Raw genomic sequence first — 20,976 nt, forward strand, 5'->3', positions numbered from 1 at the left:
GTACAAGCTTCACCCCAAACATCTATGAGACAAATCCTTTACAAACAACATATAAAGCTGTAAGCAATGTTGGCATCAACCCCACAGACATGGTCTGTTTCAGGTGGAATGTTCTTGCCTTCCTCCAACTTTTGTACTGACTGAACCATCCAGTTACAGGAAGTTCAAACCACGAAACTGCTTTACATTTCCCCATACATATCACCAGATGCTGAGGAAGCGGTAACTGAACATCGTGTTTTGCATTTGTAGTCAGGCACTTCCCCACTAGCCATAGTACTTAATATTCAGCAAGTAACTACAGTATACGGCGGAGGGTACTTCATATCAGTGCAAACTATTTTCTGATCCATTTCACGTAATTAGCGTGGAAGAAACTCATCGCTACAAGCCTGGAGATACTGTAGATGCAAACTATAGCAAGCACCTGCTGCAGCCATTCCCGAATCCCTTGCGTACTCCGCTTTGATTTGCGTCGTGTGTCGCCCATTCTTATTTTGAAACGAGTGAAGATGCTTCTCCAGGTCCATCACGGGTTCTGATTAAGATTCATTAGCCCAAGAAAGGTCGGTGAGAACTGTCATCGCGGATCAGCTCTGCTTTTGCAGGAGCAGAAATCCCTGTGGTGTGTCAGCCAGCCGCGCTAGAGGGATGTGGAGCTGTGTCTCACCTCCCTCCCTGGTCCTCGATCTCGTTGGTTAACGCTTGCGGCTCACTGTCACACTGAAGTATGCGTAGTATACCACAGATCAGAACTTTAGCAAGGAAGGGAGATGAAGGTTTACCGTCCAGTCAGAACTGTAGGGGTGTTAGTAGAACGCCGATCTGCAGCTATTCATCAATTATTATTTAACTTTTGGACACGCACTCACATGCTTGCTTAGACGTACAGCTAAATTTATAGCAGAAGGATTCATTGTACTTAGTCTTCACTTCGGTGATTCCTCTGTGGGACAGAATGAAATTTTCAGTCTGCAGCGGAGTGTGCGCTGACAAACTTCCTCGCATATTGAAACTGTGTGCCGGACCGAGACTCGAACTCGGTACCTTTGCCTTTCGTGGCCAACTGCTCTACCGACAGCTACCCAAGCACGACTCACGACCCGTCCTCATAGCTTTAATTCCGCCAGTACCTCGTCTCCTTTTCATTGTTTGTCGTGGGGCTTTTGGGGTATATTTCAAAACTCACCATCCTCTAGAGTGATGGGGTTTAACGAAAGACTGGAATGCAACCCAAGTTTACTATGTAAGGTCGTACCTTTTTACCACGACATACGAGTTGAAAAGTAATTTGATGTATCAACATTAAGTTTGACATTTTCCTCTTACTGTGACGATTTGAATGTGGATCTTTCGTTTTGCGGCAAATGATGAAAGTGTCGACATTTCATGACAAATGGTTAACAGTCAATACTCATTACATGTTCTCGGTTTCTTTAAACAATGAATTGACATCTGATTGCCGGGGCAAGATGGTTATATTTTTTGAAGATTTGTCTACTAGCTCGGCGGTGGTACGCTCGTCTGCGCTACACTGACCAATGTATTTAGCTATTTCACTTTGCTACGTTGTTATTGTGTACTTCGTGTGATTAATAATAAACGGCCGGGAATAGTCCCGGCTTAAGATCTCTTCGGAAAGACAGAAGGACCTGAAGTTTGTTATCTAGCAACTGGTGCTAACTGCCATTACCAGGTTCAAATTATACTACAGCCGGATCAGAATAGGTTATTCTGAGCTAGTTCCTTACAGGACAACTACCATAAAAACTTTTCAGAATTAGCTTTGTCTTGTCTGCTATTTTGTCATCGCTTTCGGTAGTTAACGACCAATTCGTTTTCGTTGATTCCGCGGGGTGTGATTTTACACGACACTATCTTAAACTACTTGCCGAAGTGCAGAGAAAGGTGATTTAACTATTACCACCGGGCTAAGGAAACAATACTGCACGTTGATGGGAAGGGTATGAAGGCATTCAAGAGAACAACCTGCCAGCTGCTGCTGCCTCCGCCGCAGGCATATTGTGCGCGCAGACAAAAGCGAACCGACATCATGGACTACTACCATGCCAGACTCAACTGCTTTGTTATTTTGATGAAGGTACAGCTAACATTGTCCTGTCGCCAGCAGAACGCCTCGGTTGCGGGTCTGTGAACTTCCCGGAGCGCGCAGTAGTGTCTCGTGGATCGTGACCCCAGCCAGACTGCTACACAACACACCCACCATGGCCTACATACATGCTGCGAGCAACACATTCTGACGTGGACGTACAGCCATACCCAAGCCAAACTACCCACTTTGGCCCCTCAATAATTTGAACCCATTAACTGACAACGGTAACCGTATCAAGTTCCGTTTCCGTAACTCTTTCCTATACGCTTCTGGCTGCCTGCTGCCGTTGGAACAATGGGGAGCAATATGCTCTTAGTTCTTCGCAAATCGAATCCCCCACTGACTTTCGACTTGGCACAATGCTACTCGCTGCTGATTAATTCCGATTATTTTCTCCTGGGAACAATTACACGTAATGTTTCCGAAGCCCAATAACACAGAATAACTTCGGGAAGAGTTACAGAAGCCGTCCATAATTCCGAAGAGCCACACACTGTGCATGGAACATACTGCTCTTCACATACTGTCGCAGAGCTAAACATCGTGCTTATGTTCAGGAGCGGACAATGTAACAAACTGTTTCTTTCGGAAAACTCTTCAATTATATCACTTGCAGCCTATATTTTACCGAAACGTCAAACTTCTTACGAAAAGACGGTACACGCCTAAGATTATGTTTTTGCAGCTCTATAATCAAAACTGTAGGCAGTTCTTAGAGTTAAATCAAAGAGTTACAATTATTTTGGTTTCATATCCCGTCGATGACGGAGATCTCAAGCTCATATTAGGAGATGCTGTGATTGAAATCGGTCGTTTCCTTTTCACGCAGTAATTGCCCGAAACAATTGAAGGAAAGCAGAAAATACCTAAATCTGGATGGCCTTCCTTACGAAGGATTCCAGTGTCAAATCACTGCTTACCCTCGGCCGGTAGAGTCCAGTGACCATTATACACGAGGACGCGTTGATAGCCTCCGGATTTATGTAAAAACAGCTTTTTAAATAAAAACATTAACATTCTATATCTATTTTCATATCTACATATTTGCAAGCTCTCTGACGCAAGAAGACTCAATTTTGGCGTGTAACGTGGCGGTGTGTAACGTAACTGCCTGTCCGTGAGAAACAGTGTGCTATAATGAATTTAGAATTTGAAGATTTTATCAACACGGAACACCCGTAGTTTCAGCATGACACCGCCAGACCACACACGAACGTCTGCAACAATCCGACGCCTTATGTTGACTGCTACCTGTTATCCTCCATACAGTCCCGACTTGGTCCGGTCTGATTTTCATCCCTTTCTAAGGCAAAACCTTCGAGGACCAGCGGTGCAAGCAGAGCTGAGGTTGCGGCTCCGTAAAACGTTCTACAGTGACGGTATCAATCACCTGGTCTCGTTGGGAACAATGCGTTTGTCGCCAGGGTGACTTGAGAAATGTCTCCATAAATGAATAGATGGAATATTAATTTATATTTAAAAAGCTGAGGATTTGGACGCATTACTTTTCAGCGCACCCGCTTAATATCAGATAGCACGTAGAAAACTGGAATATATTGTACGGCAACCAACAGCCGGAAAAAAGGGACAGTGTCGACGCTGCTGCCCAGAAATAGTAAGAGATTATAATAACAAGAACAGTGGTTTGCTGTTGACGCTTTTCATAATACGTCGTTACAGCTATGTAAGTATTTCTCTTGTACTCGTCTTTAGTGCTAACTGCGCCACACCGGGATCATGTGATTAGAACATTAATCCATTATTTCGAAGAAACGCCTCAGCCTTGCCCAAGAACTCCCTGGATTGGATTCTCACGATGCCTATCCCAGACTATTCCATTCGTGTCGCCTAATCCGTTGGGCAACATGCACCAGTGCTTCAAATGGAGCGAAGCAACTGAGACCTGCATTAATTAAACTTAAACCTTTATAAATTGTAGTTTCTAGAAAAAATTTCTCCAGGCATAGCGTTACGTAAGGAGTTGGAAGAACAGGTTTTAGCCAAGGTTAACTCTGACGCCAATTCCCTGAACACGTACATGTTGGTCGCATCTCATTTCCATCTTAGCGACTATGTCAACAGTATTTCCATTAAACTGGAAAATACCTTTACTGTGTTTTTATGTTTTTAACTTTATGAGGAGACAACCATCGGCTCGATACATCGCTATTCATTTAGTCTTGGTGCCGAAGTTTTGAAATGCCCGCATGCGGAAAAACCGTTGGGTTCAACGGAGGCGCGATATACATTGCTCACTTTCAGTGAGAACCACCCATTCCACAGTGGAAAAAATCCTTACGCCGTCGCTAAAGCTTTTCTCTCAACATGTTCCAGGAGTGGTAAGCAGGATGGGTTGGTACCGATCGCGCAGGAAAAGGTGTACTGTTTGCCCAATTACGCGAGATCAGGTTCAGCATTACCTGAGGAAACAAGTCTACTACGCACTATGAACTGTGTTATAAACAGTTCGACTGCGCGCGAATGCTATTTGCATTGGTAATGTTTGCACCGAACTATTGGTAGCACTTATTAGTCACTTTCTTCGAATGTGCCATCTCCTACTCTTACGTGACTAGTATTTAGAAAGGGACTTTAAAGTTAAAGTAGAGCGTATGACAAGTTAAAGAGGCCGCAAGCTGATGGTTACTGGAAGAAAAATTTCGGGACAATAGAGGGGGAGTAGCATATAAATTGCGTATTTGCTTAAACGATTCTTCAAGCCACATTCTGTTTGACAAGTCATATCAATGAATCCACTGATAGCTTTCCGTTTTACACTCTGAAGTTAGTCTTATTAAATTACGCGAGTGATTAATATGTAAAGCATTTGCCTCTAATGGACTATTTGTTGTTTACATGTTTGTAGTATTAAAAGATCAGCCCAGGTCTATTTTGCCGCCATTATCAAAAGTGGTTTTTAGTAAATTTAAAATTTTAAAAAATATCAAACTACTAATCCTGTGCTTTTCAACTAAAAGCAATTATGCTGCCACCTTTATGAGCTATTTACAATTCATGTTTCAAATAATACTTACTAGATCTCTATTTTGTTGCCTAATGAAACAGTTACGTACTAGAAAGTATTAACTGGAATAGTACAGGCTTGTGACAATGAATTTTACGTCTCAACCGTCAATCACTGTGTTATTTTGAAATTTACGCCCACAGAACAGTTGGATGTTGCCAGAATTTTTTTGAAAGCATCCCTTATAAAGAATGAAAATTGTTTCCGTGTCTAACCATCATGTCGAGTGCCTCATTATGGGTACGAGTATTCTGTCAAGTAGAACCTACGTCTGGTCTAGCTTAGCAGTCAGTCTGATATTTCCTCTGCGCGCATTTTAATCAAAAACTGATCACGCGCAGTTGACACACTTCGAAAAGTGACCGCGCCGCTGTTTACCGCTTCAAGAGCAGGGGAAAGTTTCGATCTGTGCGCAGTTGGGTTCACCGCAGCAGGAAGCGATACGGACAGAACTCTAGCTTCGACAAGGGTAGAAGATGAAGCAATGAATTTAAAATCTGTGCCACGCCCGGAACGAACCCCGGTCTCCCGCTTACTAGGCAGATGTGATAATCTCCACAACATTGTAGCATTCTGGCTACCACACCAGTGCCAACTACCCCAGTTCAATGCCCTCCCTAAAACTTCAATTCACATCAGCCCACTTTTCCCTTTTTAAATCGTAAGTATTGCGGAGTCACACTGGAATATTCGGCAGCTTTGTACATTATGGAGAAACCCTGCCTGTACCTAGGGCGTAAGCGAGCTACTGATCTGATGGAATTACGTTTTCCTGAAGACGTGAGTCAACTATCTTGGTTAAGGATAGAAGCTGAAGCACACACTAATTCATTGCTTCAGCTTCTATCCTTATCAGGGATAAAGTTGCCTCGTATCTCCCGGAAAATTAAATTCTATCAGATCAAAAGAACTGAAACTGTTAAGGGGTGTGTTGAGCTGGGCTGCCAGGTGTTTGGTTCTTCATCGAACTGTTCAGTATTTCAGCATGAGTGGTTCGGTATTTTCAGAATTCCATTCATACCATTAATTTATTGATTTGCGAAACCAAGTCAACGAACATTGGTGCGCTGCCGCATGCGACCTTGCTTGATCGTCGTCCGCCTCTTTCTGCGTTCGGCTGCCGCCACCCGCGCCGCCAGTCACTGTGCACCGGTTAATCAGTTTAACTTCAGTGCCTAACGCTTTTGCTTTTTGACTTATATGTTTGTCTAACCTATTTGAATTAAAATTATCAGAAGGATAATGGCAGGCCCATGGAGCAAAGAGTCTTCAGTTACACGAATCATTTCTGGTCTGACGCAAGAAAAATTTAGCGTCGCTGTGATAAAAGCAGAATTGTATACTCGTTTTAATCTTAAGTTCGCATCATCCAAAGACATACCAAAAACTAAAGGTGACAAAACATGAAAGCCATAACTAGCAATAATATGTAATTTTAATGTTTATTACGCATGTAACTGTTCATCCTCAGCTCAGCAAATCCTTTCGCCAGGCAATGTTCGGTAATTTAATCTGAACCCTAGTTTTTAGTTGCCTAGTACTAGCTCACTCAATATTACCGCCCATGGAAATCAATGTTCCACGTATGCGCCCCAGTCCGACACAGGGTTTTAATCTGCCAAGAAGTTTCTTTTCTGGCAGGAGGAACATTCGCATATTGCTGAGAATCCACGACCCTCCGGGAATTTGGAATACGAATTTTTGTGCAGCGAGCTTAAAGCCTTACCACCTACCACATACTTCAGTCGGTAACATGGAAAATTCCTCTAGAAATAAATCTAGCTCTAGTTTTGCGCAGTAGGTTACCACGACTAACGATAAGAGTATACTTAACGGTGTCTACTTCCAAGTTTACGACTGGTGCGGTAATAATTGATGCAACAGCTTACGTGTACTGCTATCAGTTTTGTTGGATCTTATCACGGGATTGTTCTGTCCTCAGATATGTTCTACAGTTCAAAGAAGTCTGCGCTGCACATGGCTGACAAATTCTCTCTTCGCGCATCTGTCACGTGTTACTCTACGAACTTCATATCGTTGATTGAAGACTTAGGGCGAAGTGTCTTGTTCACTCTTACTCAACGAAGACCAAGAAGCTCGAGAAAAGTTTATGCCAAATTTACTTAAGTTTTATGGCAGTTCTCCTGATAATTTAGAACCAAATATATGAAACTCATACCCGCATTTGCGCAATATCTTCACATGTTTACATAAAGAACGGCTGGTGCAAGGAAGCCGAGTGAGTAATGCAAGTTCCAATACAAATTTGTGAAGTGCTCATAAGGTACTAGCGGCAATTTTGTCAGAGGACTGAAAGCTGAAATAAATTCATCCGTTTACCTTTTAATGAAAAACGAATGACTTTTCCCGTTTGTCTTCAAACACTGCGGGTTTACAAGACTGGTACAAACCGCCGTACGGCAGCTTTGCTCTCACAAAAACCACAGCTTTCAGCTGCCCCCTTTCCTCTGACAAAAAGTCTCATGCTTACAGTTTCATTTGTAGTCTAGAGTTGCTTCAAAGACCAGTATTCTCGTCAAACCAAATCTCAAGTTCGAAGTAACTGTCGTTCGTGAAAATAGAAGTTTTAAGTAAATGCTGGATGGACATCCATTCGGCGGTAGTGCTCCTCAAATTCAGACACCAGCACCAGTATATGGCTATGTTCGAGCTTAGCTCTGAAGGTAAAGTAAACAATGGGATTAACTTTCATGACATGTAATTTCTGTTTTCCAGCAACGTCACGTGCAGGTCTGTTTGCTAAAAAGCAACTGCGTTTATTACGTCACCTTTATTAACTATTCTTCAAACATATTACCGAAACCACGAATGCTGAATTTCCAAAACGACAGTCACATTTTCACAGTTTTATGTTAAGAGTACAGCCCTGGTCCAGAGCCCAACTTTCAACGTTTAATAGTTTGCCAGCAAAACAACCTTAGCCCAGGACATAAGTTTTATCGCTTGTCAGGTAACTAGAGTCATTCTCAGCTTTAAGACGGTCCAATGTCTTACTTTTTCAAAATCTAAGTAGAAATTGACAACGGCGTCTAGCAGTTATGTAGTGTTGAAAATGACAAAAAGCCAGAAAGAAATTAGAAGTTCAGAGTACACGAAAACAAAACCTGCAAAGTTTAAAGGTTTTGAGCACACGAATCACTAGCGGAAACTAGATTTAGTTAAATAGCTCCTACTTAGGGTAAGAAGCTAATTCTGTTGTACAGAAATTGTACACGTTATTTTAGATTACTAACACTGGTCATGACAATTGTTATTTGCTTATTATTTTCCAAGATTTCAGATGCAAGAAAAAATGCTTCAACTTGAACTGAAAATGCATTACTGGAAGTTGTTAATTACATGAATGAGTTTGCAACTAAGAACAATGTGTGTTCTTACAGGGACAAATTGTAAGTAATTTAAGAAGGTGAACAGGACAAAGAGTTCACTTTTGTTAAAGATTGAGACAAGCGGATTGACATATGTAAGAACGCATTCCTCAGTGATTTGACGTGTTACTGAACCCAGGGTGAAGAGATTATGCAATCTGGAATGTATTCTGAAGGCCTCCGTGGAAATAAAGCAACGCAGAAGAGGCTGATACACTTGCTTTATACTCATACGGCCGAGTTCCCAACTAAACAAACCCGCTATGAAAATGTTTACCACTACAAATCAACTAATCGTAATGTTTACTAACACCAGAATATTGAAGCATTTTCGTTTAAGATTTGGTAGGACCAGTGTAGACATGCATTACAAGTGAAGGAATGAGCGTTTGAGTGAAAACCAGTGAATTCGACTGTGCTAAACGTGTAGCTGCATCAGAATAACCGTACACAAACTCAGCAAAAACTCTGTAAAACACAAAGATGCAATTAAGTTATGCACTGAATGGAGTTTTTCCTGTAATTTTACTACATGTACAATGCATGTTTCCTAAATTATTTCCGGACATGTGTCATTGACGAATGACCGTTCCACTTTCCTCTTCAAAATACTGAAATCTAGTATCTTACGCCTACCATGAAGGTTAGACTAAAATGTGCAGATAACGTATGCAGTTTTCTCCTTTACTTCAACAACTGATTTTACCTTAGCACGGAGACGACCCGTGTCTATTTTGTTTAGTGGGTCTCTTCCTGTCTTCCCTCAAAAAATGGTTCAAATGGCTCTGAGCACTATGGGACTCAACATCTTAGGTCGTAAGTCGCCTAGAACTTAGAACTACTTAAACCTAACTAACCTAAGGACATCACACACACCCATGCCCGAGGCAGGATTCGAACCTGCGACCGTAGCAGTCCCGCGGTTCCGGACTGCAGCGCCAGAACCGCAGGGCCACTGCGGCCGGCTGTCTTCCCTCACTCAGCTTCCTGTAGTCTAGTTTCTACCTGTGGACTCACCGATCTTGTCGGATTTGTTGACAGGCTGTGAACGTGTTGAAGGCCCCTCGAGCAATAGATTGTGTTAACCGTAGCTTGTAGTTCTAGAATTTCATTTTCGAGGCACTTCATCCTCCGAAAGTTACAAACTGGAAACTATAAAAATAGACACTGCTGCTAAAGTGTTTGGAGCCATGACAGCCGCCCCATCCCCTATCCCGCAGTCCGCTCCTGGACTTTATTAATCCATTTATCAACTAACGAGGCAATGGAGTTGCGATTAATACAGTGACCAAAGGCTGTGGCGCTTTCCCAGGAAATAAATTGAAGATATTGACAAGATCATCGATAAAAGAATATACAGGGCATGTTCCGATGACTGTAGGGCATAGCGAGGGAATGGGTTGGTATGTCCCCCAGCACAGTAAAGACGCTACTCGTGCTCAGACACCGTAAGCCATCAAAGAAAGGTCAATATATGACGTGTGATACGGAAAGTAACGCATACATCTGATGTAGTTGGAGCACACGAAAGCGAGTCCGGAGCCTTAACCAGTGAGCAACGTCGTTCAGTGTGTCAATGAAAATATCTATCGGCTCAAGCAGCTACTGTCTACACCAGAGGTAGTCAACCTTTTTTACTTACCAGCCACTTTTAGATCTGTTAGTAGTAAAATTTTCTAACTTCCCACTGGTTCCACAGTGCTGGTGATTTATAAAGTATGGAAGTAACTTTATAAAATGTATAAAGCAGAGCTGCTGCAAATTAAAGCATAATTACTTACCAAATTTCATGAAAAAATGAAAATACCCTACGTTTAGCATCCACCATGAAAGCTATAACGGTACGGACCAGGTTGCCTACCACTGGAGTGGATTCTTACCGCTGAATCGTATTTGCGCGACAGCCAGAACAGACAAAATGGGCTAACTATTCAATTCTATCTACATAACCTTAGAAAATAGTGGATATGTAATTTACACATAACTAGGTATTTGTTTTTCCCACCCTCACCCGGGAGAAGATTGCCACTGAAAGCAGTAACTTGAGGCATCAGTATACATCACAATCTGAATTACAAAAAACAAATATTCTTTGATAGTTCCTTCGCGGAGGCAGATTCACCCGAGAAGTATTTGAACGTCTACTCTGCGTTAAACAAGTCTTCCTTCTCATATACATAAAACATTCCAGTGAGTAGTCTAACTGTTGACGTATGCCATCAACGCTTGCTGCTTCCTAAAGCAATTTGCGTACTACGTCCTACATTTGTGCAAGCTTTCCCGCTGAGAATAACTTTGAAACCTGTTTCAGTAAACTTTCTAGAGTCCATCAAGCTGTGCGCCACGGAGCTTAAACTTTCTTTATGAGGACGATGGAACCTGCAGCAAACGCCGAAACGACTTGTTTACAACCAGGTCGTAACGAATATAGTTACTGTTCACACGAAATAACTCGCGGTTCCTGCATTTGTGAAACGTGTGCGACAATAAATTTTTTTACAGGAAAATTTTCCACACGAAAAATATCAACGAGTGGAGCCTTGGGCTCTTGCGTTAGTACTGTCAGTTGAAGTATTTCACCTCATGGGTTTCAGGCTTTCCGAAGCAACAACGTTGGTATTTGTGTCCGTCATTTCCTGTTACCTAAAATCGGCATATCTGTAAAGCCGACTACTTGAGAGTGCCCAATTTCTACTTTCAGCTGCCTTAGTTATAATGTTGTGGATGGTCGCCTAATACCAGACAAGATTGACTTATTTCTAAACAGGAAATCTATAATGGGAGGCCACTGCGTTATTCAGCCCTTCAGGGCTAGCCGTGTCCGTGGATTTCTGCCGAAAGACAGTGACGCTTGAGCCAAGATAACTTCACTCCCACAGCGTTTAAGTTTCTGCTCCGCAACTCCGCTGCCTACATATGGACCCATTGCACCTGTAGACAATATTTCTCCAGAGACTCTCGTCTAGGAGCTACCCAAGAGACTATGCTACTTGGCATTTTAACGGCAACAGATGCATTAAGCAGCATACAGCTACCGACGCAAGAGATTTTCACGCTGAAGATAAAACTTATCACATATTGCAGGAGAAACGCTTCCTTCAATGCCCTCAGAATACACCACATTAATGGTAAACTATTTCAAATTACCGGTACATCACATTACTGGCAACTGCAAAAATTTTGCGACTGTTTATGTAAAGTTGTTCCGTAGATGATTTCACGATGCTAAAAAAGCTGTTCTTAATCCTTCCACTGATTACCTGGTTAGATTACAGGCTACATACAGGTTTCATACCACAGTGTCGGGGGAAAAAAGACAACGTATAATAAGATGTGCTTTCCAGTTGTCCGGCCGCGTACATAACACTTAATGACGAATATAGTGTCTGCATTTAACAGGGACATACACAGGAACGCTAGACGAGGAGCCGGGTGTTCAAAAGTATACTGCCCTTTCAATTACAAATCTGTACTTTTTATGAACTGGTAGGGTATATTCGATACGATCGTCCGCCTTGGCGAGTGATATTTACTGCTCTCAAGCTTTTGGTACAGATATTCAAAGTTTTATTGCTAGTTGGCGAAGCCAACGAATGCAAAAGCAAAATAAAACTGGTTGCGGTGACACTAACCTGTACCTCAGCCCATTTGAAGTTGTCACTGATGTCACGCTACAGTCGGCATGTTTCCTACGTCACTGGCCAACACGGAGAGGCGACTCGTATCGAATATTGCTCTTATCCGAAAAAAGGACAACTGTCATGATGCCTGGTGTCATTCACTAGATTCACGATTGGGGTTGGCAGCACACTCAAGTCTTTTAAAAATATTAAACAATTGTAAGAGGGAAAAACCGTCCAATTACAAACATTACGCAAAGTAAGAGGTAATAGTGGGTCCTAGAGAAAATAGCGTCGAACAAGCCTTATATACGCTTGCATTAAGGCAAAAGCCACCATTCAAATGTACTTTCGTAAGCAAGCATTCAGCAACAGTCTTTTGTTTACAGTTTTACGCTTGCAAGTCTGTAGATCGACGCGATTTGTTGACAGACACTTCTCGAAAAGCAACCAGCCCTCTTCTAAGGACTCCAAGCGTTCAGAGAAGTGGGTCCACAACACAGAAACCCGCAGGAAAGCCACGTGATCATCCCACAAACACTGCGACAACCGCCAAACAGCCCCTCTCACTGTTAGGTGATGAAATTACCTTAGCAACTAAGCGGAGGCAAGGCACGGCGTGAGTAGCGCTTATCGGGTGGGCGGCGACGGCGACACAAACGACTTTGCGCGCAAGCGTGTGCGCGTTGGACTGAGCGACCACGCGGCTTGCCCGGCGCTCTCTATCCCGGCCGCGGGGTCACGTGTACCGGCACCGTCTCAGCCAATGGTGGGCCTCCACGCGCCCCCACCACCTCGCGCAACCTGTGTGATTGCTTGCGTCCTGCCGACTCCTCAGTCTATCGTAATTGGTGCCAAAGGGCGCTTTCTCAGATAGGTCTGCGGCACTGGCCAGTCTCGCTGTTTATCACCGGGCATCTAATAGTGGGCGACCGTGAAGCAGGCTCTGAGATACGCCGTACACTCCTCAGCTCCACGTGGGGTATATCGCTGATACTTTATGACCTTTAACTGCGCGTGTACACGTGAGTTAGGCAATTCCCGCCAAAGAACTCTCTGCAGTACTGCTGCTTCAGACATGTATTGCACAAATGAATAGAAATAAAAGCCCCTGCACAGGCACCGATTTATCGGCCAACCGACCGACCAATATTGCGGCAGCCTACACACGTCCAGCGATTACACCGCCTCCCTGTTGTGATTTGTTGCAAGTTCATTGCGTTTGTTCTATGAGATCCCGCTCTATTTAACAGAACGAAAAACGGGGGTTTGCCTTGAATATTTTAGAGGTAACGGAAAAACCGTAGAGAAAAAGCAATAGGGAAAGAAATGGCTAATGCAAGGAAATAGTCACCCACGTTCTGTAACTTTAGCAGCCGGGAGCCGATGATTTTTCATTGTTGTCTAGGAATGAATCAATCGTGCATTTCGGAGCTGCTGATCATCATCAAACCATACTTAAGGAGAAAGGGTAGTCATCACAGAGTCCGTAAGCTGCGAGAAGAGGTAGTTAGCTACAGTAAGATTTCTAGCCAACGGCAGAGGTTAAAAGTCAATAATGTTGTATCTCCATAATTATTAACTAAAAAGATCCCTGAACTCTGCAACGCGATTTAAAAGTTGACTGAGTAAATACAGCATGGTTTTGCAAACTAAATAAAACAAAAAATTCATGTAAACGTTATTAATTTATTTAGCAAAATAGATGACGGTAAGTTTAAGAAACTCAAATTCGAAGAACAAAGATTACACATGATGGTGGCGTACATCATCTCATAAATACAACACACACACATACGAACTGAAGCATTTAGCAACTGTCAGAACTGGAAACGAAATCCCACACTGTTCTTCGTAACTGAGGACTTAAATATAGGTTGGACGTTTCTTTAACAACAATGTAGCAAGTATTTTGTGGATAACGTCCGCTGAATGTCAATATTTTAATTTCTAATTTAATTTCCGATACTTATCGGGAATAAAACCTAAAAGCAGAAATAGAGGGCGACGGACTTTTGTTCTGTATGCCACACGAAACGCCGGCCGCGGTGGCCGAGCGGTTCTAGACACTTCAGTCCGGAACCGCGCGACTGCTACGGTCGCAGGTTCGAATCCTGCCTCGAGCATGGATGTGTGTGATGTTCTTAGGTTAGTTAGGTTTAAGTGGTTCTAAGTTCTAGGGGACTGATGACCTCAGATGTTAAGTCCCATAGTGCTCAGAGGCATTTGAACCACAGGAAACAGTTATAGATTGGTTAAAAATGAGAATTTTTGTATCTATATTTGGTACACTCACACTATGTATCCCACAAACATCTGCAGCCTTCAAATTTCTTCAGCAACTCTGTTCTTGAAGTTTCGTCCGCTTCACACCTTGTCATGTATATTAGAACGGCATTTAATCCCGTACGCACTGACAAAAGACGAACTTTTGTCGAACGGTTTTTTACGACAGCGCTATATACACGGCACAAGTTGTTGGGACGGGTGGTGATGGGTTGGATGTCGTGTGGTCGTACCAACCAGACACCCCGACAAGGAAAGTTCGTCCGTCGGTCGGGCAAAACGCCTACACACGTCCAATTATTGGTAGGTCGGTTGGTGCGTGTGTCGTGCTCTTCAATATTCAGGAATGCCGCAACTTTGGCGGCCTTCGACGTGACACTTTCTCTTGCATTCACGGAGAAGTGTAATATAGACATGCAAGTAGGTTCTATTGCGGTGCAGTAGGATTAAAACTTACATAAAAAAGTACTAAGTTATATGCCTATGACTTCCAATGAGGGAAAGCAGTGGAGCACTATCATGCTTCGGAAGGTAAATGTGAAACTGAGCACAAACTATAGTTTCTCAGTCTTTCCTCCGAATAGCGGGTATTAAAAAATCGCAAACGAAGATACCTTAGATGTGGTACACACTGAAAAGTCGCACAATCTTACTGGGCTACATAATTTCGATGCCCTGCAAACATTTGCAGAAATCGTAAATACCAGAAACCATGTGTGCCAAAAAGAAAATCTGCATGAAATTTCATGTGACAAAAAAAATTAGTAGTGAATTTCTGTCTCCACGAAACTGGTAAAATTTTTGCATCACCACGATTCTGACAATTCCAGAACCTGTACAGATAATTGGAATAGATATAAATATAAACATCATTTCCCCCCTTTTTATTGCTCATGAAAACCACATGTTGCATGTTGTACCACCATATAGCGAGACCGTCACAGGTGGTGGTCCAGATTGCTGTACACACCAGTACCTCTAGTACCCAGTAGCACGTCCTCTTGCATTGATGCATGCCTGTATTCGTCGTGGCATACTATCGACAAGTTCATCAGGCCACTGTTGGTCCAGATTGTCCCAATCCTCAACGGCGATGCGGCGTAGATACCTCAGAGTGGTTGGTGGGTCACTTCGTCCATAAAGAGGCCTTTTCAATCTATACCAGGCATGTTCGATAGGGTTCACGTCTGAAGAACATGCTAGTCGAGCGATGTCATCCTGAAGGAAGTGATTCACAAGATGTGCACAATGGAGGCGCGAATTGTCGTCCAGGAAGACGAATGCTTTGCCAGTAAGCTGCCGACATGGTTGCACTATTGGTCGGAGGATGGCATTCACGTACCACACAACCGTTATGGCGCCTTCCATGACCACCAGCGGCGTACGTCGGCCCCACATAATGCCACCCCAAAACAGTAGGGAACCTCCACCTCGCTACACTCGCTGGACAGTGTGTATAAGGCGTTCAGCCTGACCGGGCTGCCTCCAAACACGTCTCCGACGATTGTCTAGTTGAAGGCATATGCGACACTCGTCGGTGAAGAGAACGTGATGCGAACCCTGAGCAGTCGATTCGGCATGTTGGGTTCATCTGTACCGCGTTCCATGGTGTCGTGGTTGCAAAGATGGACCTCGCCATGGACGTCGGGAGTGGTGCATCATGCAGCCTATTGCGCACAGTTTGAGTCATAACACGACGCCCCGTGGCTGCACGAAAAGCATTATTCCACATGGTGTCTTGCTGTCAGGGTTCCTTCGAGCCACAATCCTTAGGCAGCGGTCATCCACTGCAGTAGCAGCCCTTGGGAGGCCTGAGCGAGGCACGTCATCGACGTTCCGGTCTCTTTGTATCTCCTCCATGTCTTAACAACACCGCTTTGGTTCACTCCTAGACGCCTGGACACTTCCCTTGTTGAGAGCCCTTCCTGGCATAAAGTAACAATGCGGACGCGATCGAACGGCGGTATTGACCGTCTAGGCATAGTTGAACTACGGACAACACTTGCTGTGTACCTCCTTCCTGGTGGAATGACTGGAACTGATCGGCTGTCGGATCCCCTCCGTCTAATAGGCGCTGCTCATGCATGCTTGTTTACAACTTTGGGCGGGTTTAGTGACATCTCTGAACAGTGAAAGGGACTGTGTCTGTGATACAACATCCAAAGTCAACGTTTATCTTCAGGAGTTCTGGGAACCGGTGTGATGCAAAACTTTTTTTGATGTGTGTATTAATAACAATTTGAACCTAAGATTTTCTTTGGAAACATTGGTTGTGTGATACTGCCACCACCTTTCAAATTTTGGGTTCTGGTGGCTGATCTGTGTACATTTATACTATGAGAAATACAGGAGTGAGGGTGTTAACAACTCTTACACTCAAACGAATGTATGCTGTCTTCCGGCTTTCAGAATGGTACACTGTTGAAGTACTAACACTTGCACATGAACACTTGTCAACCGTTAATGGGAGAAATAAAGTTATTGGTAAGTTAAGCCGTAAGTCGATGGCACTTCATTTCCTATAATACCCCTTTAACGCAACAGATATCACGATTTTGCGGAAGAATGCTACAGATCATTTTTTAAAACAATTTTGCCAGGTAGTTTGGTCGATATGAAGCTCACAATGTATCTATGATTGATGTGGTGCATGATAATCTGCGTCAACATTGTCTTCCAATGAGCGGCCACGGGACGAGAATGTATCTCTAAGGAGCTAGCAGAGCGCTGCAGCTCCTGTAGCGACGGCACTGTGCAGCCCGTGGCAGTGTTTGTAAACACGGGCGCCTGCTGCTACACTGCGGCGGGCCACCCATTAGCGGAGACCCACCAACGAAAGCCATAGGCCCAAGTGTGGTAGGCTCCGCATGTGCTACACGTGATCGCGTCCAGTGCTCTCAAAGGCATAAAATATTGCAATTGGCGGATCACCAGTATACCCTCAAATGTATTGCATCTTCCCTATGAAATGCGTGTAGCGGGAACGCGTTTCAACCGATTTTCACACTTCGTCCTGTAATTAAACACACGACTTCTCGCCTAAGAGGCCTGCCTTTGAAAGACTAATCCTACCTTCCACTTCTTAGGTTGCGAAATGTTAGGATTCACGGAAGTTTAAATTAGGTTTCACAAGGAGCGGTGCTAAAAATACTGTTCTTACAAACATGAACGATATATGCTTTGAAAGTTTCGAGAAGGTGATATAAATTCCCCTTTTGAAAATTCTGTCAAATCACTATGGATTCGAACTTGTATCCACAATTAATGCTCCATCTCCGGTAGGCATAAAATTTTCTGCCTCGACTTATTAAACGTATTTATTTTGATTGCAGATTCCGCTGTTCTGCCGGAATGATGGAATAGATGCAACAAAACATTGCTACAAAACCCATTTTAGAGATACATCCTATTTTCAAAAAATGTTATAATGCCACCTTTTTCTTTTTTAAATTTCTTCCTAACTGCGAAATACGTCGATGTACATTCATTCGTCTTACGATGATATCAAGGTAGTGTCAAACATGTTTGCTTGAGCGGTAATAAAACGGGATTCAGTGTCAATGATGTTAAAGGATATAGCACTTGACTAAAATGAGATTATTGTCAGGCCATGTGTTTCAAGAATGCACTCAACTGAACGTTAACTCTTAACTCACTCTAAACATTTCTAACCAATACATGTCCTACACTCTGTTATGCACTCAGTGCATGCATGTTTAAACCATGGTTTGCCACAATGCTCGTTTTTAGTTAAGTATTACTTTATATATATATATATATATATATATATATATATATATATATATATATATATAGCAGGATTATGTTTTATTGTGGATATGCCTGAAGTATATAAACATCGTTGAAATGATTACGAGGTCCTCTTACGATGAATATCCATTGACGCATTTTATAGTGAGATAGAAAGTGGTATAACGTGAAAAAAGGGCTCTTATTACAATTTTTGAGAACAGAATGTACTTCTAAAATTGAATTCGTTTTGTAGCAATTTACGTTGCAGCTAGTACTTGAGAATGGCACGATATCGAAATCTCGATCATGATAGATAGATAGATATCCAGCCATCACAGGCCCTGTAGACCACTCACTGCTTCCACAAACTGCCTCCATTCCTACCTGTTTTGTGCCCGGTTCCTTCAGGTGTCTTCAACCCCAGGGATGCTAGGCCCTTTGCCTGGTCGTCCATCCAGCGCTGCCTTGGTCGTCCAATGGGGCGTTTGATGTTTGGTTTCCCCCTCTAGTGCCATCTTCGCCTGTCTTCCGTCTGGCATACGGGCTACATGGTCTACTCATTGTATTCTTTTGCTCTTTATCTTCTGTTGGATAGTTGGTTGTCGCATCAGAAGGTAGATTTCCTCATTTTTCCTCCTTCTCCATTCTCCGTTATCCAAAACTGTTCCCCATAACTTCCCCATTACTCTTCTTTCAAATATTAATAGTTTTTCCTTTTCTCGCTTAGTCATACTCCATGTTTCTAAACCGTACATTACTGCTGGGAATATCACTGTGTTGTAGATTTTCATCTTTGTGTTCACTGAGATCGATTTAGAGTCGAGTGTCTCTCTGAGGGAACGCATGCAATTCATTCCCAGTGTTATTCTTTCCTTGATGTCCGTTTTTATGTTGTTGTCCGTGGTAAACCTAGATCCCAAGTATTTGAACTGATGTACTCTCTTGAACCTCTTGCCATCTATCTCAAGAAATTCTTCCTGCTCTTGTCTTCTTCCTAATTGCATGAACTCTGATTTGTCTTGATTCACTTTGAGCCCTTCCTTCTGTGCATAATTGTCCTTTTCTGGTACATTCCTTTCAACTCATGCTTTGATTCACTTAGCAATACTATGTCATCTGCATACGCGAGACAACTGAAGTTACCGTCCATCTGTACTCCAGCCCACTCCTGTTGCCTACACTCTTATTACTTTCTCTACGATGAAATTGACCAGAACAACACGAGAGAGCATCGCTTTGTCTGAGGCCTGTCTCAATCTCGAATGTTTCTGATGTGGCTCCTCGGAAACATACTGCTGCCTTTGACCCTTCCGTATAAGCTTGCACTATTCTCACTAGCTTCTCAGGGATTCTGCAGTCACGCATTGAATTGTATAGGCTATTCCTGTGGATGCTGTCATATGCACATTGTAGATATCTTTATCATATTCCCAGTGTTTTTCAAACAATTGTCTTTGTGTGACAATCTGATCTATTGTCGATCGGTCTGGTCGAAAGCCAGCTTGGTACTCCTGTATGTTGTTCTCTATGAATGGTTGCAATTTTCTGAGGATAATGACGGACAGTACCTTATACGTTACATCAACAAGCTGATTCCTGCATAGTTACCACATTCCATTTTGCTTCCCTTCTTGTTTATTGGGCATATTATAGCCAATTTCATTTCTTCTGGCAGTGTATCCTTCTCCCATATTAACTGAACCAATTTATATATCTTTAAGTGTATGCTCTCACCTCCCTCCTTGATTAATTCTGATGTTATTTATATTCAATCTCGATCATAAATAAATATATTTAAGAACAGCCCGACGGATAATGTAATTTCTGTAACGCTACAGAGCTGGACGCCAGTAAAGAGAAAGAATTATCTTCTGAAGGTTTTACTATAAGTTTCTATGATCGTATTGTACAGAAATAATTACTCATTTCAATGTTAGCTTCAGACGACGAGGAACTCGCAGGAACGCGGCTGAATGAATTCGTAAAAAAATGAGGATAACAACTTCCCCCCGTGTCATTTGTAAGTCATGAATCTAAAAATAACAGGAGCGCCGAAGGATAACAGGGGCCTGGAGGTAGAAAAGCAGTGGAGGAACGCTTAGCCAAACTTTTACAGTTACCACCTTCCCTCGGAGGGAAGGTCAGCTTAGGAACATACACGATTGTATTTGTTATACTGAGCTTGTTACGTGTACATCGCAAGAAAATTTTTAAATCTGCTAGTGGACACTTTCTAGGAACCCCAGAATACTGTATTTTTATTTTCCATATAAATAGTTCTGGCCAACCTACATAAGTTCAAACCTCTGATTTTCCTAAATCGCTCCCGACAAATGTCGGCATGGTTCGCTCTGAAAGCTCACGGTCGATTTCCCTCCACATCCTTGACACGATCCAAGCTTGTGCTCTGTCTCTAATGACCTCGATGTAAAACCCAGTCTTCCTACCTTCCTATTAAATAACTTGCCAGAGTGTATTAAATGTCATGTAGATAATGTGGTGGAGTTTAAGAGAGAATCAAAGAAATTTCTGTTTGCTAACACGTACTCCACTGAGTACCTTCAGAGAAACTCTTTAATTCGATATTTAGGTTATATTATAATTAGATTCAGCAGTGTGACACAATAGACTTTCGTAATGTTAAGCCTTTCATTGTGGTGACATTAAATTAAAAGTACATCTTTGACTTGTATCCACGTCCCAAAGAGCATTCATGGCGTCCATGGAATATAACTAATGTAATGTAGAAACGATATTCACTCTCAAAAGACTTCCTATGATGGAGGGAAT

At 42.8% G+C, this 20,976-nt stretch overlaps 1 protein-coding gene across 6 annotated transcripts in view; it reads right to left on the bottom strand.

Moving 5' to 3' along the window:
• The window catches only part of LOC124776757 (long-chain-fatty-acid--CoA ligase 4), a 263,835-nt gene that overhangs the window by 86,021 nt on the left and 156,838 nt on the right, over positions 1-20,976 (bottom strand). The window contains exon 1 of one of the 6 annotated variants that reach the window (XM_047251889.1): positions 12,737-12,860. The exons of 3 other annotated variants lie outside the window; for them this stretch is intronic. The gene's annotated coding sequence lies outside the window, so the exon portion shown is untranslated. Of the gene's footprint in view, positions 1-12,159; positions 12,354-12,736; positions 12,861-20,976 lie in introns of those variants that run through there. 2 more of the 6 variants (XM_047251892.1, XM_047251890.1) reach the window with 2 other exon arrangements.

The sequence above is a fragment of the Schistocerca piceifrons genome, chromosome 2 (genome assembly GCF_021461385.2).
Source record: "Schistocerca piceifrons isolate TAMUIC-IGC-003096 chromosome 2, iqSchPice1.1, whole genome shotgun sequence".
Classification (NCBI taxonomy): domain Eukaryota; kingdom Metazoa; phylum Arthropoda; class Insecta; order Orthoptera; family Acrididae; genus Schistocerca; species Schistocerca piceifrons.